Source organism: Saccopteryx leptura, chromosome 4 (genome assembly GCF_036850995.1).
Source record: "Saccopteryx leptura isolate mSacLep1 chromosome 4, mSacLep1_pri_phased_curated, whole genome shotgun sequence".
In the NCBI taxonomy this organism is placed as follows: domain Eukaryota; kingdom Metazoa; phylum Chordata; class Mammalia; order Chiroptera; family Emballonuridae; genus Saccopteryx; species Saccopteryx leptura.
Window position 1 is genome coordinate 77,692,315 of NC_089506.1, and position 26,046 is coordinate 77,718,360.

Here is a 26,046-nt window from a genome sequence, read left to right on the forward strand (position 1 = left end):
ATGTGTGAGCTTAGGATTTTCTATACTTCTAAGGGGAGCTTCTTTACAAAGTGAATATTACAGATTTTACATTTCAAACTTTCTTACAAGTTTTCCAGTAACTTAGGTATCAGTTTTTATACTTATTAAATTAACTGAAAAATAAAATTCTTCATATTAGCTCCATTTTTTATTATAATAAAATATGCACAACATAAAATTTACCATTTTGGCCTGTCCAGGTGGTGGCACAGTGTATATACAGCATCGGACTGGGATGCAGTGAACCTGGGTTCAAAACCCTGAGGTCACCACCTTTGAGTGCGGGCTCATCTGGCTTCAGTGCAGGCTCACCAGCTTGAACATGGGGTCGCTGGATTGAGCAAGGGGTCACTCGCTCTGCTGGAGCTCCCTGGTCAAGACACGTATGAGAAAGCAATCAATGTGCAATGGAGACTTGGTGCTTCTCATCTCCCTTTGTGTCTGTCTGTCCCTATCTGTACCTCTCTGTCTCAAAAAGACAAAACAAAACCATTTTAAACATTTTTGGTTGTATAGTTTAGTGGCATTAAAAACATTGACATTATTTTGCAACTGTCACTACTACCCAGAACTTTTTCAGCACCCTGAAATGCTATCCTTTAAGCCAGGGGTCTCAAACTTGCGGCCCGCGGGCCCGAGTTTGAGACCCCTGCTTTAAGCAATAACTCCTATTCTCCCAATCCTCCAGCCCCAACATTTATTTCATTTGTTTTGTTTTCTTTCTCTATGACTGACTGTCGTAGGTACTCATTTAAGTGCAATCATAGAATATTTTCCTTTGGTGTCTTTTATTTCACTTAGCGTGATGCCTTCAAGTTTCATCCACATTGTATCATGTATCAGAATTGCAATAGTTTTTGAGGCTGAATAATTTTTTATTTTATGTATTTACTGCATTTTGTTTATTCATCTGATGTTGGGTATTTGAATTTTTTCTCTTTTAGTTGTGGATATTACTGTTGTCTACATTGGTGTGTGATTATTTGTTTAAGCCCCTGCTTTCTGTTCTTTTCTCTGTATACCCAGAAATGGAATTGCTTTATCATATTGTAATTCTGTATTTAATTTTTTAAGGAACTGTCTTTTGTTTGTTTAAATAATGGCAGTTATTGTTTTAGTGCCCTGACTGGGCATTAAACCCACAACTTGGCGTATTGGGACGATTCTCTAACAGCTACCCGGCCAGGACTGCACATGGAACTTTAAGTTTAAAACTTCTAAACCTTCTACAAAGAGAAAGAATACTAGGGACAGAAGTTAGACATGAACCTAAAGTATTGTACAGGCACAAAGGAGGACTCCACAGAAATAGATTATGCTGGCTTATATTTAGGGGAGAGTAGAAGGGGGGTTGGAAAGACAGACTGAAGTCAGATTATGAACATCCCTGAATGAGTTTGACCTTAACTCCATAGGCACCAGAGAAAAGAATAGGTGTGATTAAGCTCTTACGAAAATTGCTTTGCCAGTCAAATAAGTGCAGAATGGATTGGGTTAGGGAGAGACTGAACAGAGACTAGTTAGGCTGACGGTAACCCAGACCTTGAATGTGTGGACTGCTCTACGAGAAATATTTAAATAAACAGATGTAAATTTTATAAAAAACAATATATAATATTTACTTCTGGCTTAATTTGAATACCCAGTTTGTCAAACTAATCTTAAACACCGCATTTCTATTTCATACCATGCAGCACAGAAGAAAACAAACTGACAACTTTAGAAGGAAACAGAATTTCTAGTTTCCTTATTTCTAATCTGTATTTGCTAATCAGAAGATGTCTGATGTCCCACCAGGAAAAACGAGAACAGTAGTGGAAATTGACCTGCTTGTGTGGAGATCATTGTATGTTTTAAAAGGAAATGATCATGTTTTAGCAAGTTAGAAAACTTGTATGTCATGGACACTTAAACACATCTCTCTACATCTCTGTTTCTTCAAATTTATCATGAAAGTTTCTTCAATTATGTGAGTTTTAGCCTAGAAACTCCAGATTCATGCCCCCAAAGTCTAGATTGTTGATGGCATCTTCATGATTTTTATCACATATATAGCACTGATTGTCATTGATATTTTTCTTTAAATAGGCTCACGTTTGTGCCCTGGCCGGTTGGCTCAGCGGTAGAGCGTCGGCCTAGCGTGCGGAGGACCCGGGTTCGATTCCCGGCCAGGGCACACAGGAGAAGCGCCCATTTGCTTCTCCACCCCTCCGCCGCGCTTTCCTCTCTGTCTCTCTCTTCCCCTCCCGCAGCCAAGGCTCCATTGGAGCAAAGATGGCCCGGGCGCTGGGGATGGCTCTGTGGCCTCTGCCTCAGGCGCTAGAGTGGCTCTGGTCGCAACATGGCGACGCCCAGGATGGGCAGAGCATCGCCCCCTGGTGGGCAGAGCGTCGCCCCTGGTGGGCGTGCCGGGTGGATCCCGGTCGGGCGCATGCGGGAGTCTGTCTGACTGTCTCTCCCTGTTTCCAGCTTCAGAAAAAAAAAAAAAAAAAAAAAATAGGCTCACGTTTGTAAAGTCCACATAAATTCATTTTCAGAATAAAATTTTACATGCCACAAAATGACACTACTAAAACTAGAAAGGAGCTATAAAAGTAATTACAAAGAAAAATGAACATATCTAGACATTGTGTTTAAAATCTGATTCTAAGACCTGCTCTTTTCTTTGGTGGAAAAGAAGTTGAGTGAGCAAGTGTCAGAAACATAACAGAATTGAATATTAGAAAGATAAAAGAGCACTGAAAAGAAGTTAACTTCATTATGACATTTATTGCCTTTTGAATCTAATTGTACCACCCTCTTTGGTACTCATCTTACGTTCTGGAAAATCACTATTTTATATCATCTACAAGATTGCTTCTGGCTCTGATATTCATGTAGTTTAGTAGGCCTCAGTTTTCTTATCTGTAGGATGAGGTTATATAACAGTTCACTGTGTTCCCAACACTAAAAGGAGATAGGTAAAATTCATAGCATACCTGGCACACAGCAGGTGCTTCATAAATGTTCATCATTTGTATTAATTGGTCTTATCTAAAAATTTCAGGTTTGGCCCAATGATTCTGAATACACTTACATTCAAAATGCACATTTTTCTCACTAATGGAATCAGACCTCACATTTTCATAACATTTTTATATTGAAAACAGACAATGTGTTTAAATATAAGCATGTACTGTGTATACGGAGAAAGATTGAGACCAATAAAAGGATTATTATGTAGCTACATTTTGGTATAAACACGTGCGTGGCTAGTTGGTGCAAGGAGCTCATGAGGATGAGAGGGTGTTGGAAAAAGATGTAAAGATGATATTTTAATCTATTTCAATATAAAAAGAGCTCGCTCAGTTGCTTCTGGTAAACTCAGTGGGAGTGTCAGCGATCTTTGTCCCTGCTGAAAACACTAAGAACCGACCTGTAAAACAGGAGCAAACAGCTGGCTAAAGGAAAGCTTTGGAATTCTGCAGACAGAAAATTGGGGGGGGGGGGGGAGGGACAGCCATGGAGAGAGATTTCATTTCAGCCTGGATAAACACCATACCAGCTTCCACTCGTCTGTACCTAATAGCATTAGAAAGGACTTTATCAGTCAGGGCCAAGTTCAGAGAGAAAAGCGTTCTGTGTGGAACAAAGACAAAGTGCTTTGATTTCACAAAAGAAGGCACTCTATATACTGAGTTGTCCTTACGTTGAAATGCTACTGCACAAGGACTTGGAGGGCCTGGCAGTCTTAGGAAAAACTGGTGTCGATCTGACCTTTCACAGCAGCAGCCACTAGCATGACTTAGATAGGAAGAGAGTTGTGATGGATTATTATGACTCCCGCACTGTCACTTTCATCAGTTCAGAAAGGTTTTAGAATCTATATTGGGGTTTAGCAGTAAATCTGGTTAACAAGGGTGCCCCAGGGAAAATAACGTGTGGAAGAGAAGAGGCTTTCTCACCTGGGATTTCTTCAGTCTTCTCTCACTTCCAACACTTTGTGCTGAGCTTTCCTGTTTCTCTCACAAACTCAGGTCAGAACAAAGCAATCCATACTAACATGTTACTAATAATGTGTGTCCCTCCCTGAGGGGAAAGCGAAGTCCTAGAAGTAACTAACTTGAAAGGATACAGCCAGCTAGGCAGCATGGGGCAGTGGTGGCTGCAGAGTTTTTAAGGTCCCTGCCTGGGAATCTGACTTCTGGACCCAACCTCTCCTTGAGCCATCCAATATTAGACCAGCTCTCAGCGTTGGCCAAAGCCTGTCTTATGATCCTTGAGTAATAGAAACAAGGCAGAGTGCTGCTCCCTTTGGCTTAGCTTTCATACCTATGTCCTCAGCTTCTCATTTCAAACATAGTTCATTTCTCCTGGTCAGCCCCCATCACTCAGCTGTGGAACAGCATGTGCCATGTCCCACAGTCTAACCCAGTGAGTAAATCGTAGACAAATAAGTGGAATCCAGTCTTCACTGCACTGGAAAGGAAGAAGGAACAAAGTACTATTACCATAAATCCTTCAGAAAAAAAGCAGTTGGAAATGCCTTTTCATACACTGTTCTAGTAATGCGTCAAATAGGCTTAGCATAAATTATCAAGGCTCATCCCTCAAAGTAAGGATGGTTTTTTTATAACTTTTCTCATAGAACATTGTTTTATTGCTATTAAATATTTCAGGCATCTAGTCTATAATATAATAAATAATTGTGTTTCTTCACAGATAAATGTATTTTAACTACTTCTATTCAAGTTCAATTAAGGATTATTCAATGAATCAATAACCTAATCATCCTCAAATGAACACCTTATTCATAGGCTCTCCCAGTTTCTCACACTTCTCTACATCCACATATAGACAATGTTGACAGGAAACCACGCCCTGTCTCTTGGAGGCCATCTCGCCATCTAGGAAATTCCTGCTCTTGATCCTTGAATTGCAATACCTATCTATCTATATATATGTATATATATATATATATATATATATATGCGCACACTATGTGGTGAATGCTCAAATATTATCATGCATAGGTGACAATGCTTACATGAAGTCTTCCTGCTGTGATTATTAGTGTCCGTTTTTCAACATGATCTTGAAAACACATGTTCCTGACTAATACATGTGAACATTGACATTTCTCTGCTCTTGGGTTTATGTTCCTATGTCTCAATAATTGCCTGACTCCCTGGTCAGATGGCATTGCCATAAAACTTTGGAAATGTACCTTCTACAAACTTACCTGGTGAGAGCAAGATGATTTTACTCCCCTATGTCTACTTTCCCCATGAGGCAGACTGTAAGCTTCAAGAAGGCAGGCATGGTGTTCTGCCCGGCTAATGGAACGTAGCAGATGCACAATAAAAAGGTTTACAAGTGGACGGGTAAATGCCTTTCTCTCCCCCTTTCTTAATGTCAGGGTGGTCTACAGAGTCAAATTTTATACATTCTGGGCAGAATGGAAAAGAACTAATAGTTGGCACCTGCTATGTGTCAGTCACTAGTCTGGATACCAGACATACATTATCTCATGTAATGGTTACAACAACCTTGTGAAGTAGGTATTCCATCATTCCAACTTTATAGGTAAAGAAACAGACCCAGAGAGGTCTGTGATGAAACAAATATGTATACATGAAATTCTTCTTGCTCCTGAATATCCGTTCTCTTCCAATTGCTTGGCCAAATCAAACCCAACCTGCAGGAACCAAATTAAGACTGTTGGAAGAACATACTCTGTGGGTCTCTTGCACTTCATCTTCTAAGGAAGGGTATTGACAGCTTTTGTGCTGGATTATCTTTTCAAGGATGTTTGTAACATAGCATCTCCCTCTGGAAGAGGTCAGATTTGTTTTCTGACCAGCATGATAAGATAATACCTCTCTCCAGGACAAAGATTGGACAGGTTTGCTAGCAGCTCCTTTACAGGGCTGGGTTTCCTTAGCTCGGGGTTCCTCGCTGTGATGTAAACCCACAGCATGTGCAGCACTCCCCTGGGCTGCTCTTTAGCACCCTCATGAGACTTGGGCGACAAGCAGAGGCAGATTAAGGTCGGTTGAGGCCCTGGGTGCAGAAGAAAATACTGGGTCCCGTAAAAAAAAAAAAAAAAAAAAAAGAGGGAAAATAAAAATACGTGTTAACCATATTCTTAAATAAATAAAAAATATGTACTATTAATGTTAAAATTGCACATATGAAACCAAAGTTGGTGTTATTAAAAAAAAGTGTAAAGTTAGGGTTTTGCAGGGCCCTTCAGAAATCGGGGCCCAGGGAGCGAGCCCGCCCGGTGCGCCCGACGTTACATCCGCCTCCGGGGACGGTGAGAACCACTGTGAACACGAAGCTGCCTCTGCATGCTGTGCTGAGAGGACTGACGTCCGCGGTCTCTGACTCAGGAGTTTTGTGTCCTCTGCCAGTATCTGTGAAAATGTGGCAGACCAAATTTTCACCTTGCCAGCAGGGTAAAATCTCAGACATTTCGCAGTTCTTATAGACCTTCTTCCTCTGGGAAGCCTTATCCATCCACCCCAGCTTCCAGGGATATCTCTAAGATACACATTTGGTAGGAAACCCAACCTGCTCAGTAATGTATTTGCGATCATTTTTATTACCTCACACTTGATTATGTTCTCCTAGCCACTTACATGTCTTGATAAGTATTTAACATTTTCTACACAGAGAAATCGACTCATTTTATTAATTATAATTCATTAAAATGTATTGAATATCTATTACGGTCAAAATATAAAGAGTGCATAAACTCCTTGAATGTGGACAAAATATCTAATACTTCCTTTTTATCTGTTGTAATTCTTCATGTTTCTTATTCTTTCAAGAAATATTTGCTGAGCATCTGTTATGTGCAGGTAGTATGCTAGTTGCTGAGTATATAAATGAATGAGAGACTCCTTCCTTTCAAGGAGTTCATGGAAACAGATACGCATAGTACAAGGAGGAAGTCCAGTGACCGAAAAGAGTAGATTATTAGAGAAACACAGAGAAGGACCGTCCACTAGGGCCTTCATTGTATGAGGGTGCAGCTGGCTTTATCATTTCTTGATACTTCAATAGCATAGAGTGTTCAGTAGGCATTGAGAAAAACTGCTAATGGGTGGACTGATAATTCAACTAGAAAGTTTGGTCAAATCCCTTCTCTAAAACTCATTTCTAATCTCCTAAATAACCCACCTAATACTTGGCTGGCCTATACTAAAAATGATTGCCAATTCTACCTATTTAGAAAATGTATACAACAAATGTGTTGAAGTAAACAAACATATTCAACTCCTAGAGTAGCACTAAAGACTAGAAAGATGCACAAGGCATGTTCCTTGCCCTCATGGTGTTCACAAATGAGACAGACACAGAAAAACAATCTAAAACTGGACAGAGAGCATAAGCATTGACTAGAAATCAGAGTTTCTAATAATAAGCTGTGGGAGTTCATCTTGTGGGGAACCAAGGGAGCTTCTTATATTTGAGCTGGTGTTTAAAAGTGAAAAGTTTTTCCACAGACAGAAAGCAGAGAGGAAGGCAACCCAGGAAAAAGCTCAAACAAGTGCAAATAATTAATTAATGAAAGAAGAGTTCAGAGAATATTTAGTAGGACAACATTTGGAACGTAAGGCACATAGAGAATTGAAGGTCAGAAAGGAAGTTTTGTTCAGTTCCTTCCCCAAATACTTATTAAGCACCTACTGGGGCAACTAAGCAGGGGGGATATTGAATGTCACCCGAGGGTGCTCAGGCATTATTCATTAGGCAGACGTTGCAGTGATGATGTCATCTGACTTATGAAGAGGAGGAAGTTAAGTCTTGGCAGCTGCATGCCAGTTGGTTCAGAGGGGAGAGAGATGGGATCAGAGAGGGCAGTGTGGAAATTTCTCTGATCATCCAGGGGAGAAATGGGAAGGGTCTAAATCAGATGAAGACGTAAAGAGAACAGAGATACGGGACTCGTGAGGTTAGAATCCACAGAACCATGCCTTCTGTTCACTAGTAATCATAGTGAACATTTATTAGATAAAATATCCTGAACTGAGAAGATCTCAAAGGTCTTTGTACTAATTAACCAATCTGTATCATATCTTTTTTGTTTAACTTTTCCTTTTGTCCTAATTTTAAACTTAGTATCACATGTTTTTAAAGCAGGAGAAAGAAGTAAGCACTTAGGACGTTTCAGAAAACATTCTTACTAGTGGTTTTCAAACTTTAGGACCATTAGTGGATCATGAAATCAATTTAAAATGTTGTAAATCATGTCAAAAATAAAGCAGAACAGAATATAAATATCATAGTGATCACTCATCAAAAGGTTATTACTTTGAGGAACTTTGTCTTCTGTTTTTTTTTTTGTATTTTTCTGAAGCTGGAAACAGGGAGAGACAGTCAGACAGACTCCCGCATGTGCCCGACCGGGATCCACCCGGCACGCCCACCAGGGGGCGACGCTCTGCCCACCAGGGGGCGATGCTCTGCCCATCCTGGGCGTCGCCATGTTGCGACCAGAGCCACTCTAGCACCTGAGGCAGAGGCCAAGGAGCCATCCCCAGCGCCCGGGCCATCTTTGCTCCAATGGAGCCTTGGCTGCGGGAGGGGAAGAGAGAGACAGAGAAGAAAGCGCGGTGAAGGGGTGGAGAAGCAAATGGGCGCTTCTCCTGTGTGCCCTGGCCGGAAATCGAACCCGGGTTCTCCGCACGCTAGGCCGATGCTCTACCGCTGAGCCAACCGGCCAGGGCCTGTCTTCTGTTTTATGTACTGTACATGCACTGGGTTGCAATATCAGCTGCATGTCTTCGTTTGTGTTATGGTTTAGAAAGTTTAAAAGCCACTGATCTAGATGGTGCCCAACAAGCCATCTCTATGTCTAAAACTTCCTCCAGTTTACAGAATTAAAGCATTGACAGGACCAGAAATGGGTGTAGGGGCTTGAGGCATCTTTCATCACTTTGATAATGAATGACAATCCAATTATGTAAAACAATGGGTGCAGTATCTTGTTTGACTTCTGTGATTTTTCTAGGGAGCCCAAAGCATCCTCTACATTTTTCTGTTTGTAGTCTCTTTGGCAACATGGAGAATACTCAGGATTACCCGCATCTGGTCCACCTACACATCGTATCAAAAACAGAAAGAGAATACATTATTTTTTTTCTTGAGATTTCAAATAAGCCTTCGCTAAATATATTAAGACAAAAGAATTAAAAATGTAAATTGTAAATCCTCATAGGTTTCATTTTTCCACTAGATGGCAGAAAAAGCACTTGTAATGGAAATTACATTGTCATCTATTCAATCAATTCCTCAAACTTTTTTTAATAAAGAGAAATGTATTTTATTTCAATTTGAACGTAGAATATGATTATAAGACATCTGATTGTTTTATAACTAATTTAATTATATTAAACTTAAAATAAAACAGAAAACTTTAAATTAGTTTGTATTTATATTATATATGTGTATTTATATCCATACATCTCAATTAAGATATACATGTGAAATTTCATTGGCCTTAGAATACCTCCATGTTCTCTTTTAGTACAGATTTTAAAATAGTACGTTTAAAATTATTTTTATATTAAGCATAATTAGGTAGACAAGTGCAGTGTACTTAATCATGATATATTGTAGATAATATAATATTAGTAAAAAGATTGATAATACATTCATGGTGATAAACACAAACTATGTTTCATAAAGAAAGAATAAAAGCTATGTAAGCTAGGTAATATAAAATAGAACTTAAACAGGGTATACACCTTATCTCTTTTTATTTTTTTATTTATTCATATACCTTTTTTCTATACTAATACTTTTAATGTGACTTCTAAAATTTTTACTATATATATATATGTGTCATGTCACCATTTATCAACAATAATTCTTCAGAGGCTTCGTAATTAGGACAATTTACTAGGCAATAGAGAAGCCTTCCACAGACAGTTGTACCCTTGCTCTGGTACATTTACCATCAAAGAGAAAATTATTTTATGGGTCTAGAAGGAGCAAAATGGTTAATCAACTAAGTTAAAAAAAGAGAATGTTTTAGAAAAGACATATAATTTGATATCAAACTTCAAATAAAAACTAATTCAAAGAAATGAAGTATCAATATTTTGTTCCTATTTTAGTCATTGCTTTTGCTACTGGTTACCTTACAACTGATTTTCAAAAAGTTGAAGAGTGAAGCATCAGCAAAAGAGGAGGTAAATGAAAAGATGAAAAAGGAGCAATGAAGATTTGCAGCTAGCAGACATCTGTGGAGTGGTTCTGGACCAAGCGCCGGATAGGAGTGGAGAATGGCTTCTTTTCTCAAAATCAGAGGGTAGGGAGACATTAGGTGAGGAAATAGGAAGAAAGCAAAGAAATGCTGAGATAGCCTAGTAGTTGCCCTGGCATGGCTGAGTTACGCCGGCTCTCTCCTCGCCTTTGCCAACTGCCTCTTCCCCTGCAAAACAACAGCAAAAAAGGCAAACTCGGGAGCATGCTAGGGATGTCCACAATCCTCAGGAACTTGGGAAGGTCTTCTGGCAGCTTGAGAGGGGCAGAGGTGAGAAGGATCACATCTGCAATGACCCACAGGCAGGTTATACCTGGTCCCTGAGTCTCTAGCTTACAAAACTCTGTGCTGTGCTACAAATGGCAAAGATGTCTAATCTTGTTTTGAGTCAAGGGGTAAATGACTTTTTGGGAAATAGCCACATGCATGGTAAAATAAATTTGCTTCTAGGACAGACAATGTTTATTATAGTTAATTATCTCCCTTGGTATACTGCGAGGATGTCTATTTTTATGTCTGTTTCTTTGTAAAGGCACCTGTGGGTTAGGCACAAATAAAATAAAATTAAGATTAAAAAGAATATGATTTGGGGCACTCCTTTAAAAAGCAAGAAACCTTACATTAGATTTGTAGGGGAATTCCCTTGCAGAACCAAATTTTAATAAGTTCCGCCGGTCCTAATCCAGGCACCCTGTGTCCAGCTGCCTGCTAACCACTGGACCCTGGTCAGTCCTTCTACATGTCTGGGCCAGTTTCTTAAATTCTCTGTCATCTGGGAATTAGATTTCTGCTCTAACATTCTCTGAATAAGAAAATTCGGTATTGTAACAGCTTACTGTTTAATGGGAACAAACTGAAAAGAACTCTGGTTCAAGGTCCCAATGCCAACCTTCCACCGCAGCTTTTTAGATCTTGAGCTCCCCTCATGTTCTCCAACTAAAGAAATAGAAATGTCAGGTCTCTGGATACACCCTGTCTACTATATGCCCTTTCCAAATGTGTCACTGAAAATAACTTTATAAATCTACAACCTGAGCCACCAAGTAACTTCTTTGGGACACATGGATGACTCTCTTCTGCTAACCCAGCTCTGAGGAGACTCTGCCCCCAAAATGTTGAGTGGTTTGTTTTCCGGCTTCAACCCGAGAAGAGCGTGGAGTGGGAGCGCTCAGAGAGCACAACCCTGTACATCTACACTCAGCACATCTGTAATGGGCTCAGCGAAGTGACAGCTGTGACGAATGCCATGGCAATTTCCCAGATAAGATTGTATCCGAGTAGGGGCTACATTTCCTTCAGAGTTGCGGAGGCCATTATTATTCTTTGGAGAGGAATTCTGAGGAGGAAATAGCTGATTTAAATGCCTGCTGTCAGTTGCCAAAGAAATTGTTACAAAATACTGCTATAATGATGTGGAAAATTGCCCATTGCTTTGAATTCCACGTTTTTTTGGGCTCCCTCCCATTCATCATCCAAGATTTCCCTTTCAGCCAACCAGGTGCGCGAAGACTGGGGTGCTGTAAGTGCTTTGTAACTTTGTTTCAGCGTTAGGTTCTTAGGCATTTCAGATTATGTTCCTTCAACCATTTGTTGTGACCTCTTAAACTCTGGTGAGGAATTCTAAAACACTGCATACAGTCCAGAAATACCAACCCACTTAGTCTATATATTGAATTTCATTCACTCAACAAGTACTTGTTGAGTTCCCATTACTTTTCCTCACCAAAGGAGGCAGCATACGGTAGTGGTTCCGAACAGTTTCTAGAATAAAACTGCTTCGATTCTAATCCTGACACCACCGAGATTACTAGTTGCGTAACCTTATTGTGTGATCATTGTTACCCTGGACAAGTTATATTACTGTCCACATCTGTATAAAGTGTTGTTGTTGTTGTTTTTACAAAGACAGAGTGAGAGTCAGAGAGAGGGATAGATAGGGACTGACAGACAGGAATGGAGAGAGATGAGAAGCATCAATCATTAGTTTTTCATTGCGACACCTTAGTTCATTAATTGCTTCCTCATATGTGCCTTGACCGTGGGGCGTCAGCAGACGGAGTAACCCCTTGCTCCAGCCAGCGACCTTGCATCCAAGCTGGTGAACTTTGCTCAAACCAGATGAACCCGTGCTCAAACTGGCGACCTCGGGGTCTCGAACCTGGGTCCTCCGCATTCCAGTCCAACACTCTATCCACTGCATCACCACCTGGTCAGGCTGTATAAAGGTTTTAATAATAATACTCCATAATATTGAAATTGGAATGAGTTGTAAGGTGCTAAAAATAATAATAGCTCATAGTAAGTGCTCATTAATCTGTTTATTATAACTATAAAGATCACAACATTATTACCATTAAGGAATTTATAGCCTAAGGCCTAAAAGAAGATAATATACAAAAATCAAGAGAGAGGGTACCCTGTAGTGAGTCAGTCACAAAAACCTTGAGCAAAAAAAAAAAGCTTGAAGCAAAAAAAAGAAAAGTAAAGTATGCCAAATTTGACAATATGACAGTTTAAAACTTTTGGACACACACAAAAATACCATAAAATGCATAGGAAAAAAAAAATAGAAGCAGAGGGAAAAATACTGGGCATGGCTTTGGAACTTTGGTTGTAAAAGAATTATCTGTGTTCAGGACAATTGTGAGGAGGAAGTATAGTGTGAAAAGGTTGGAGAGGACCTTCCGAACTTCAGAGAAACATGTTGATTGCAAACTAAGGTGTTTGAATCAAATTTGATGAAAAAGAAAGAGTCATCAAAGTTTTCTAAAACAGAATTGTTCCTAAGAAAGTTAGATCTGGAAGCAGCATGTTGGGTTGTTTGGAGAGCAGATGAGGTAGGAGCTGACCGGATCCGGTGAAAGATAGCGTCAACCTCCTCTGGGAACATGAAGGAGACGATGGGCACAGACGGCCACTGGGTCAGTAAGTGCTTGACGGAGGTTCTGGCGCCCACATAATTGTGATAGTGGTAGGTATTAAAGTCAAGGTTAGGAGTAGAAACAGGTTTTGGGGAAACTGCTGGGTTTGTTTCTGAGGCTAGGAAGTGTGAGGAATCAGCTATTAAAATTTTTTTATTTATTGATTTTACAGAAGGGCAAGGGAGAAGCAACAACCGTCAACTCCTAGTTGCTTCACCGTAGTGGTTCACTGATTGCTTGTCGCATGTGTTCTGATTGGGCAAACCCAGGGTTTCCAACCGTAACCTCAGCGTTCCAGGTCGACCCCCTGTCCACTGCGCCACCACAGGTCAGGTGGAATCAGCTTTAAAATGAGAGTAAAAGAGGTAAGCAATTGGTTGGAAATGCAAGTTTAGAGCTCTAAAGAAAATGTAAAGCAAGAGATACAGAATTAGGGTTCATCCTAACCAAAGTTGAGGCCAGAGACACAGACAAGATCTCAGACTTGCCTTGAGTGGGGAGTTGAGGCTTGAGGGCCATAGCAGTAAAGGGCTTGTTGAAAATACAGACCCTTAGACCCGTGAACACTTATTTAACCAGAATTTTGGGATAGCATTAAAGATTATATTTTTAACAAGTTGTCCACATTTTTCTTACAAACACTAAAGTTGAGACCCCATGCTTCAGTGGGTGAAGCTTCTAGAGGCCTCTTGAAATCCCAGATGAATTCTCCGTATTCAAAGGGCATCTCCAATCTCCACCTCTGTCCTCACATCACCTTTTCTCTGATCCCAGCTTCTCCTGTGTCCCTCTTGTGGGGAATTGTGATTATACTGGGCCCACCAGGATAATCCAGGATATCCGCCCTAGCTCAAAGGCCTTACTTGTTTACAACCGCACAGGTTTTGTAGCCCTGTAACATATGTATAGGTTCTAAGGATAAAGACAAGGATACTTTTGGGGGAACTGCTATTCACCATAGTGGCTCAGGTAAACCAGAGAAAGTAGCCTCTGCTCTGAGGGACCCTGTCAATGCTCTGTGCCCCAATCTTCCACTCGTCTTCTCACAGGACACCTTAAATTATTGTCAAGTGCGAGTTCCAAAGAGATTCAAGGAGTTATAGGGAAATTTTTAGGAGTTTATCACCGGCGTCTTGCACGGAGCTCAATGCAGACTCAAATCATGCAGCCCCGAACAAGCTCAGGAGTTCGCTTTTAAAGGCATAAAACCACATTTTGGGGCGGGGGGAGGGTAGTGGGATACAGCCAAGCGGGATTACAAAAGCGAAACAGGCTCGTTAAGCTAAGGTTATCTAACAATCTAACAATCTTGGCTGTGTGGTCCAAATTTCTTAACAGTCGGCTGCAAGCCCCCAATGTCTGCATTTAGGCAGACTGTTGAGCCTGCATAATAACGTCCCTAAAATGGACAAAAATAGGAAAATGTTGAGGCTAAGGAGTCTGGTTTCATTATAGATCAAATGTATAAGTTAATCTTGGGTAACTTACAATGCAAAGGGGGTTTCAATTAGTTGGATCCCTTATAATAAAATGTCAGTCATGGCATGCCAGGCAAATGTATAGACTGAGAGGGTGCTGTTATCCATCCATGCATTAAATACCGGTGAAGATAAATTTTTTTTTTTGGATAAAAATGACATGAAAAAAAGTTCTAGTTTCCTTGCCACATACCATTTGATTGTTCAGAGCATCCCCTGAAATAAAATCATTCCACTCTGGTGATCAATGAGTGTGATGGCTACTTTTCGGTGTCAACTGGGCTAGGGTATAGTACCCAGTTACTTGGTCAACCACAAGTCTAGATATTGTTGCAAAAGTATTTTTTTAAGATGTGATAAACATTTAAATCAGTAGACTTTTTTTTTCTTTTGAGAGGAAGAATAAAGAACTTTATTAGCTATGTACTATTGGCAAAAGGGGGTATAGCTCAGGGGTAGAGCATTTGACTGCAGATCAAGAGGTCCCCGGTTCAAATCCGGGTGCCCCCTTTGAGAGTCCTCTTTTTCTTCTTGAACGGGATTGACAAAATCAGTTCTATGACAACCATTCTCTAGTCTCCTTACAGGCGGTGGCTGGCTAGAGCCTATGAAATGGCACCTTTATGGCCATCCCTTCTGTTAGGCTCCAGGTAGGCAACGAACAATCTTTCATGTCCTTCTGGAACTCTGGCAGGATCAACCAGGAAGCCACCTGGCAAAGGAGAAGCCTGGTTTACAGAAGCCCAGACCAGCACCACAGAGCAGAGGACAGAAAGGTGGACCTGGAGACGATCATTTCTTCAAATGTTTCATCTCCCCAGCAGTTAAAGGGTTGACTATATGGAGATTTGGGGCACAGGAGAGCGGTCAGCCCGCATGCTCACGTGTGGCTTTGTGCAGAGCTCTGATCCGTGTCCAGTCGATGTGTGTTCTGTCTCTGAGGTGCTCCATGCGTGGTCAGGCCATCGGGCATTCTGAGTCTGGTCTCAGATGCTCAGCATCAAAACTACAACAGAGACGTGACTGCAGCTCCTTCCAGCTGTCAGGGGTGCTCTCCAGGTTATGCCCTCCTCCAGGGACTAGGGTGAGAGGCTGTGGAACTGTGGGAGGAGGGCACCTGTTGCCTGTTGCTCCCTTTGATGTGGGGATGAGTTTGCAGCAAAGCAGGTCTGGCAGCTCAGCCAAGCCATGCGGAAGGGGCATCTGGGGCAGAAGCTCTGGGTGTGGCTACACAGTAAAAGGTGTTCATTGAGCCTTAATGGTATGGTAGGGGGTATAGCTCAGCGGTAGAGCATTTGACTGCAGATCAAGAGGTCCCCAGTTCAAATCTGGGTGCCCCCTAGCCTTTTAGTCCCTAAAGGTTGGAAAGGAGTTCCAGTTTCCTTCTTCTTTCTGAATCTGATCTCTGAGTCTTCCTGCAAAGGGCGAAGAAGCTGAGGAGGCCCTTCCCGCCCAGAGCAGGGCAGCTCTGCTCAGGTGATGAGTTTGTCCCCTTTCTCTGATCTTCCCACTCTCCCCTCACCATGTCACCTTTCTCCAGTGTGGGCTTGATCTCCTGGATGAGGTTGAGGACTTTGACTTTTGAAGGTAGCCAGAGAGAAATCTGAGGTCACCTACAAATGAACCTAGTTGGATGCTAGTCGACCTCTCAACAGGTGCAAGGGAAACCAGAAGACAGTGCAATGGCACATTCCATATGTTGAGAGGAAATAACAGTCAGCTCTGAATTCTATTCCCAGCTAAACTATTCTTCAAAAAACAGACAAAAGCTGAGAGTCTACCACTCACAGACTCTCACTAAAGAAAATTTTAAATAAATAATATATTTAAAAGAAAAATTTTAATATGCACTTTTAGAAAAAAGAAAAATGATCCCAGATGGGAGGTCTGAGGTACAAGGAATGTTGAACAAGGAAATTATAAGATATGTATGAAATTTAAAATTCATTGCCTGGCCCGAGTGCTGATCTGGAACACTGAGGTTGCGGGTTCAAAGCCCCGAGTTTGCCCAGTCAGGGCACATACAATGATGCAATCAATAAAAAGCTAGAATGAAACAACTACTTCTTGTCTCCCTGCTTCTGTAAAAATCAACAAACTGATGTAGTCCCATTCATTTATCTTTGCCTTCACTTCTCTTGCCATTGGAGTCAAGTTCATAAAATGTTCTTTAAAACCCAGGTCCATGAGTTTAGTACCTATGTCTTCTTCTATGTACTTTATTGTTTCAGGTCTTATATTTAGGTCTTTGATCCATTTTGAATTAATTTTAGTACACGGGGACAGGCTGTAGTCGAGTTTCATTCTTTTGCATGTGGCTTTCCAGTTTTCCCAACACCATTTGTTGAAGAGGCTTTCTTTTCTCCATTGTGTGTTGTTGGCCCCTTTATCAAAGATTATTTGACCATATATATGTGGTTTTATTTCTGGGCTTTCTATTCTGTTCCATTGGTCTGAGTGTCTATTTTTCTGCCAATACCATACTGTTTTGATTATCGTGGCCCTGATACGTGAAGACACATGTAGCCCCATGTTCATTGCAGCACTGTTCACAGTGGCCAAGACATGGAAACAACCAAAAAGCCCTTCAATAGAAGACTGGATAAAGAAGATGTGGCACATATACACTATGGAATACTACTCAGCCATAAGAAATGATGACATCAGATCATTTACAGCAAAATGGTGGGATCTTGATAACATTATAAGGAGTGAAATAAGTAAATCAGAAAAAAACAAGAACTACATGATTCCATACATTGGTGGAACATAAAAATGAGACTAAGAGACATGGACAAGAGTGTGGTGGTTACCAGGGGTGGGGGGAGGGAGGACAGGGGGAGAGTTAGGGGGAGGGGGAGGGGCACAGAGAACTAGATAAAGGATGGCGAAGGACAATCTGACTTTGGGCGAGGGGTATGCAACATAATCTAATGACAAAATAACCTAGACATGTTTTCTTTGAATATATGTACCCTGATTTATTAATGTCATCCCATTACCATTAATAAAAATTCATTTAAAAAAAAAAATCAACAAACTCTGGCCTGACCTGTGGTGGCGCAGTGGATAAAGCGTTGACCTGGAAATGCTGAGGTCGCCGGTTCAAAACCCTGGGCTTGCCTGGTCAAGGCACATGTGGGAGTTGATGTTTCCTGCTCCTCCCCCCTTCTCTCTCTCCTCTCTCTCTCCCTCTCTCTCTCCTTTCTAAAATGAATAAAAAATAAAAAAAAATCAACAAACTCTTAAAAAATTAAAAAATAATATAAAATTCATTGACCAGGTTCTGGCTGGGTGGCTCAGTGGATCCAGCACTGTCCCAGTGCACCCCGGTCAGGGTACATTTGAGAAGCAACCAGTGAGTGCATAACTAATGAAACGAGTTGATGCTTCTCTCTCCCTTCTTCCCCCATCCTCTCTCCCTCCCTTTCTTTGAAATCAATGGGGAAAAAATTATTTTAATCATTGAACATATAATACAACATTAATCTCCATAAAGTTTTTTAAAAGGTAGAACTAAAATACTGGTAAATAATATAAAATATTGGTTAACAATCATATATAAGGAATGAGGTCATAAGAATTAAAGTGTTTACGTAATTTGGGAGGAAGATAAAGATATTAACTTAAGATTTAAGAATTTGCATGCAAGATATTTTTAGCATGCAAATTTTTATGGTATTATTTTGTTATTTTTAACTGATTGATTTTAGAGACAGAGAGAGAGAGAGAGACTCATTGATCTGTAGACTTTGAGTAAGGTAGGTTACCCTCCATATTATGAGCGGGTCTTATCCAATCAATTGAAGTTCTCAAGAGAAAAGACTGATGTCCCCTGAAGAGGAAAGAATTCCACCTCCAGATGGCCTTTGGACTCAAGACTATAATGTCAACACTTGCCAGAATTTCCAGCCTGCTAGCCTGCCCTGAGGATTTCAGACTTCCCACCCCCAACAGTCACGTGAGCCAATTCCTTAAAATCTCTCTCTCTCAGAGAGAAAAATAGATATAGGTAAAGATAGATAGATGATAGATAGATAGATAGATAGATAGATAGATAGATAGATAGATAGATAAATAGATAGACAGATATAGATGGATGGATAGATAGATATAGATAAATAAACATACATACATTCTCTATGTTGTTTCTCTGGAGAACCCTGATTAATACAATGAGAGAAGCACTTTCAACTTGTGGGAGGGCATGATTTGAAGCACTATACTAAATCCCAGGTTCAAGGGTAATATTAATAAATTTAGAATGCCAAAGTAGAACAAAATCTAGGCTTACTTGCACTTGCTCTAAGGTAGTTCTACCTTTTATCAAGTGGACCTGAAATATTGATTCAGCAGAAAGTATTGCTGGAGGGGCCTCAGGTCTCACAAACACTACCTAAAAGGGGTTGGGAAGTAAGAGATATCTAGGAGATTTTCTAATTTATCACTCTTAATAATCTTATAAAAGTATTATAAAACCAGTTGATAATGATGTTATAAATACTGTATTTCCTTTCATACAATTGCTTTATTATAATCAGTTAATTAAAACTCTGAACACTTTGATATTAAGAAAAGAGAAACTATGGCTCACTGGCTTCTGGAATTGAATTAGACACTCACAGTAACATCACATTGTTTCAAGAAAATAGCAAGAAGAATAATATTTGAAATCATGGGAGGAGTATGAACAGGTATACTATAATTGTTTGGCTTGGAATTTTGCCCAAAGACAAGTGCTAATAATTTTTGCCATAAAAAATGCCAAAGGTGCTCTTAAATTAAAACCACTACAGTATTTTGAATTCGTGGGTCTCCGTCCCATCAGAAAGTGATATTGTTATAAAAAAGAACCAGTTATATTTGAGTACTTATTAACTACTAACTCATAAGTGACTTTTTGTATATTTACAAATGTCCAGTGAAAATATTGGCAGAAGTGTTCTCTATCCTTTAAAATGAAAGATGAAAAAAATATGTGTGAAACAGACAGTTCAGAATTTTTCTAGAGAAGTTTGCTTTCTTTGGACCAGCACATTTATTGGTTCTATCTTCCCTGAGGTGGCCAGAAGCAAGAGCTGGGGACGGGGGTGAAAGAAGGTGTGGTGAGTGAGCAGGAAGATAGAGCGGGCTTCAGTTACATAGATTATTGCCTCCCCTAGAAACTTCTAAGGCTCACAGCTTTCCTATTCATTTTTTTGGCTTCCCTTCTTTTTGCCGTTTTAAATTCTTCGACTTCTAATTCTCAGACTTTGGAACCATACAACCTGTGTTCAATTTCCTATTCTGCCATTTTACAGACAGACAGCATTGAGTAAGAAGTGAGTGCTCCTCTGTTAGTACCTGGTAGACATGGATTGGAATCCCAGCTCTACCACTCACCATCTATATTATCTCAGTAATACGACACAACAAGTGTCTAGGTCACCTTAGACAGATATAACAAAATTCTCCCAATTCTGGAAGCTGGAAAGTCCAAGATCAAAGTGCTGGCTGATTTGGTTCCTGGTTTGCAGATGGATGCCTTCTTACTGTGTCCTCACATGGATGAGGGAGAGGGAGGGTGAGAAGCCATTTCTCTTGTACTGCTTCTTATAAGGCCACTAACTCTATATATGAGACCATTCATCTTCATGACCTAATTACCTCCCAAATGCCCCATTGCCAAATTCCATCCCATTAGGTATTAAATTTCAATATATGAATTTGAGGGGAGGGACACAGATATTCAGTCCATAGCTACAAAGCAGCCCCAAACTTAGTGGCAAAAGACCAGTAACTGATTCTCTTGTTCTCAGCTCTTGCTCAGTGGTTATAGGCTGCAGACTCCAAGTTTAAGTCAGGTGTACACTACGTGTGCTGATACTCTCAGGATTAATAGCTTCCTAGGGAGGGCTTTCTGCCATGTGTATTTCATTTTGTGGGACAGGCTAAAAGGCAGCCTTCATCTGGGGCAGCTTTTCTCACGGCAGATGACCAGAATGCACCAGGCAACCTAAACCCATGAAACACATCTGACTTCTGCTCACATCACGTCTGTTAACTTTCCAGGTGCCCAGCAAGTTGTACGGCCAAGTCCAATATTAAAAATGCAGACAGTCTACTCCGCACAGAGTGGAGAGGGGAGTAGGGATTTGCTGAACAATAAACACCTTACCTGTACTTTAATAAATAGCTTACTCTCCACCATCAGTCTCAGTGTCCTCATGTCTTATATAGAGATGATAATAATAGCAGTTACCTTTAGAGTTAATGGAAAAAGAATCTGTAAAGAAAATGGCAGAGTTTCTATAACGTAAAGAACATTCAACAAATGTTATCTCTGATGATTAATTTCCTTTGCATGTGTGTAGAAAAGAAAGAAAATGGAAAATAAAAAGATGATGAGGACTAGGGAAAAAATAAGGCTTGACATCAAAGGCAGTAAGAATAATTTAAATGACAAATTCATAAAAAGGGTACAGGAAGAGAGCTTGCATTTATCTAAATGGTCAATTTACAATTATGGTCACCCATGTTATTATTAGTCATTGGAATGTTATGCTGTGTGTGAGAACTGTATGCATTCAGGACTATATAAAAGGATGGACAAAATGTAGCCAAAACACAACATCTTGCTTATTAGGTAATTTGGCACACATGATAAAACTATATACTTGAAAAAAAAACCATAACAAGTGAAAACATCAGTAATTAAAACAAAATATGAGCCATAATGAATGCTTAAGTAAGCAGCAATTCCTAGAAAGCATCTGTGGTTTGCAGAAATCCTACATTTTAAATAATTTTTTAATCTTTGAGAGATGATTTGGCTATTTTAATCGAATTGTATTGCCTTATGAAATTTTAAAGGAAGGATACAATGTCTCAGTTTTAGATTATAACCAAATTTACTGGATTGCTGCGGAACTGATGGAGTGATTTCTAACACACCGAGTTAGATCACCCACAGTTGACGTAGCAGATCACTGCTCAGTTTCATCACTGAGGCAGCAAAGTATATTGGGTCCACTCCACTTTGGCTGATGTGATTGCTATATGTAGATATGGCCTTAGTCTGGACATTTAACCTCACGATTCTCCAGTAGTACTTCCTTCCATCTGATAAAACTGAGTTTAAGAGCTAAGAATTTCTTATTCTTATTGGGCCAGAAAATTGTCTGTTTGAGTGGCATTTAAGTTCTCAGCTCTGATTTCTGTAAATGGAATATGGTGTATTTGCTTATCTCTAATTCTAAGACCAATTCTTTTCATTAATATGCTGAATAACCTAAAGCTATGTTAGCAGCGGTAACAATAGTAACTTGCAGATTTCTACAAGCAGTCTTCACAGAAGGCCCACCTGGCAGGTGAGAAGAGGATTTACCCAGCGCGCCCAGTTTTCTTTCTGTAATTGGGCTTGCTCCTTATTCTCAGTTCACACTTACCTAGTGTGTCTGTAGATGACAGATCTGCCCTCTGTAGAAGTGAGCTTTGAGTATTCAGCTGCTGGGGTTCTCATTCTTCTAGTTGATGGATACGTATCCATCTGCCCAGTTTTATGCTTGCATCCCTTAAAGACCCAGAGGCAGAGCTTACTGTAACTGGATGGCAGCTTGTTTCCCAATTAAAAATTTTGCTCGGACACTTTTTTTTTCTTTTTTTTTCAGGTGAGAGGAGTGGAGATAGTGAGGTAGACTCTTGCCTGTGCCCCAACCGAGATCTACCTTGGTTGATGGCTGATGCTCAAGTACTAAGCTATTTTTAGTGTCTGAGGCTGATGTACTCCAATGGCGCTACCTTCAGTGCCTGGGGAAACACTCGAACCAATTGAACCACTGGATGCGGGAGAGGGGGGGGAAGAGAGAAAGAAGGGGGAGAGGAAAGAGAACAGAAGCAGATGGTTGCTTCTCATGTGTGCCCTGACCAGGAATTGAACCCTGGATGTCCGCATACCAGGCCAACGCTCTATCCACTGAGCAACTGGCAAGGACCTGCTTAAACACTTCTGATTTCTCATTCTGGTCACTCTGCCAGATAGATAGCATAAAAATCACTGTGTTCTCATCATTTCTCCACTTTATAGCCTGGACCAGAACTGGCTCCTACCAGCCGGTTTCTTGCATGCTTTTTCTGCAGACCTCATATTAGTTCTACCTTATACTGTGGGGACAAAGGACCTGTGTGCCCTCAGTTCCAAGTCAAAACAAAGAAAACAAGAAAGGACTAAAGAATTGTCTTCTCACTTCCTTGAAAGCCTTGCTTTTGTTTATTCATTTATTTAATCAGTATTTATTGAGTACCTCCTATGTAAAAGTCATGACATATGGCACTGTAGATACAAAGATGAGTAGGACACCTTCCTTTATTATCGAGAAGCTCACAGATGAATAAAGACTGACAAGTCATCTCAATTTTATGTGCACTTGCCATAATGGAGGGAAACACATATCTAGTTTGGGGGGATCAGGAAAGTTGTTTTCTGGAACCAGAGATTTCTAAGTAAGTCCTGAAGCCCAAGTTGTTCATGTACATAAGAGTTTGGCTTGAATAAAAGAGTCCAGGCAGAGGACACAGCATGTGCAAAGGTCCGGGTGCTTTTTTATTTCCATGATGCATTGTGTGTTGTTCTGGTTTGTCAGGGCTCCTTCCTGAAAATGGTTGAAAAGAAATGGAGAAGGAGAAAGTGTGATCAATAGGTATTGTGTTCAAGACACAGGAACTTGTGATCTAAGGAGTTGGAGTGCCAAACCCAGATGTTGTTGGACTTTTTCTCTGTTTTCTTCCATTTATATCACTGTTTCAAGACTGTGGCTCTCACAGAAAAACTGCTCCTCTTCTCATTATTCATGCAGGTTCAGCTTTTAACCAGAATAAAGACAATTCTGAGTGGGCATTTTTGGTGCATACTTTTTCTCACCTTGAAAACTAAAATGTGCTCTGACTGGTTGGCTCAGTAACAGAGCATCATCCTGGCATGTGGAATTCATGGGTTTAATTCCCAGTCAGGGCGCACAGGAGGAATGACCATCTACTTCTCCCCCCCCCCCCTTTTCTCTCTCTTTCTTCCCCTCCTGCAGCTATGTCTCCATTGATTCAAACATGTCAGCCCTGGGCACAGAGGATGGGTCCATGGAGCTTCTGCTTCAGGTGCTAAAAACAGCTTGGTTGTGAGCATGGCCCAAGATGGGCAGAGTATTAGCCCCAGATAGGGGTTGCTGGGTGGATCCCAGTTGGGGTGCATGCAGGAGTCTGTCTCTCTATCTCCTCTCCTTTCACTTGGAAAAGAAGGAAAAAAAAAACAAAAAACAAAACAAAAAAAAACAAACAAACCATAATGCAGGCTCATAGGTTAGTAAATTATATCTAAAAGTCATTATGTATGCTCGTATACTTGCAAAGTGTAATCATTTCTTGCAACTGACATTCTTGGAGTCTTGGGCATTGATCCTTCTTTCTGCGAGCGTCAGAAGGAAGAGTTCTCCCACTGCTCTGTTGGAATCATGCTGAGCCTCACAGCCCCCACCCTCTCATTTCCCCCATAACCCCGTGGCGTTCCCTGTTGCAGCTGGAAACACTGACAATTCCTCACACAATTCCTGAGAAGGGCTCAGAGAGCCTCATCTCAACCACATCATGGCTGAAAAGAACATTTGTGGACTTCCCTGGATTTCTGTCCTCTACCAGCAGTAGTGTCTTTGGGGCAATGCATTCTAATTTGTAAATAAATTTTTGGAAAACTGCTCTGCTCTTAAATTCAGTCCACTTAACCTTCTTCATAAGTTAGATATAAAAAAATAACTATACTGATAATGTTTGAAAACTATTGAAGGACTACTACATGCCAGGCATTATTCTGGGTTGTGTGGGTGTTAAATCGTTGAATCCTTACATAAACTTTATGAGGATATATACTATTATTGTAATCACTCCCATGTTATGAATGAGGAAATTGATGGAGAGATATAATAACTTGCTTAAGGTAAATGGCTGAGCTGAAATTTGAACTCAGGCAATCTGGATCAGAATCCATGCTCTTAAGCACCACACTGAACTGCCTATCCAGAAAATCCATCAGAGACGATTTTAGAGAGTAGTATCTTGATAAAATATTATATTGATAAAAACACCAAGCAAAAAGAGAAACCTGCAGTACAAAAAAAGAGGATTCAATATTAAATATTTCTAAATTTCAAGGAAGATGAAAACCTGTTTGTGTGTTATTATAGTGCTGATAATAATCACTAATAATACTGTAAATTTCTTGCTGTAGTTAAAATGATTAAAAAGTCTCTCCTGAATTGATTTATGCATATATATCACTCATTACTCACTAGATGTTCATTCATCTTAATTTGCCCTGGCGTAATGGAAACTGCTTACTAAAAATATTATCAGTCTAACTATTTGGGAATTACACAAAATATTTTGCATAAAATATATTCCAATTGGTGTAGGGTTTTTAAAAGCCCTGTGTAACTATACAAGACTATTGCCCATCACTTGCTTTTCATTTTCATTTTTATTTTTTAGGTGAGTGGAGGGAAGATAGTGAGGTGGACTCCTGCATGTGCTCCAACTGGCAACTCTGGCTGGGGCCAATGCTTGAGTACCAAGCTATTTTTAGTACCTGAGGCTCATGTGCTCAGACCAACTGAGCTATACTCAGGGTCTGAGGCCACACTCCAACCAACTGAGACACTGGCTGTGGGAAAAAGGGAGAGAAGAGGAAAGAAAGTGTGGAGGGGGAGAAGCAGCTGGTCACTTCTCCTGTGTGCCTTGACTGGGAATCAAATCCAGGATATCCATATGCTGGGATGACGCTCTATCCACTGAGCCGCCAGCCAGGGCCAGCTTTTTGTTTTAAAATATACATTATGGTACATTTAACTGTGCTTATCTTCACCTATAAAATGGAACTAATAACGATGACCATATTGTGAGAGTTACATGACAGTGAGCATGGACATGGTGAATAAATGCCATAGACATTATAAGACGCTTGGTTCTCTTACTCAAAGGCTTGAAAAATAGTCTTTGTTTTTGATATTTGAAAATAACTATCTCTCAAACTCAATTAAAATAAAAACACATTCACAATTTTCAATATTGGACAATGTTTAAAACTTTTTCACCAGTTGACTTCTTTCCACGTGTAAGCATCAGAGACATGCTTACATTACTTGGGGTTTTAGGCTTTTGTGGAGAAGAGAAAAAAGAGTCCCAGGGATATTGAAATGTCATGAAGAACCCAGCAGTGGTCCTAGTCATGCAGCTGCCTCCCTGGTGACACCATGACTCATCGACCTGGTGGTGGTTCCCTGGGCAGTGAGTTTACTCTGCTTCTTCCTCTGGGGTTCACTTTGTCAGCAGCTAATTAATTATCTGA

The 26,046-nt window shown here is 40.3% G+C and overlaps 2 non-coding genes across 2 annotated transcripts; both read left to right on the plus strand.

The window, feature by feature from the left end:
* The first annotated feature begins 15,116 nt into the window (after positions 1-15,116).
* Positions 15,117-15,188, plus strand: TRNAC-GCA (transfer RNA cysteine (anticodon GCA)). Its single transcript has one exon. It is a non-coding gene; the product is annotated as a tRNA-Cys (tRNA).
* Positions 15,189-15,947: 759 nt separating this feature from the next.
* Positions 15,948-16,019, plus strand: TRNAC-GCA (transfer RNA cysteine (anticodon GCA)). Its single transcript has one exon. It is a non-coding gene; the product is annotated as a tRNA-Cys (tRNA).
* Positions 16,020-26,046: the final 10,027 nt, after the last annotated feature.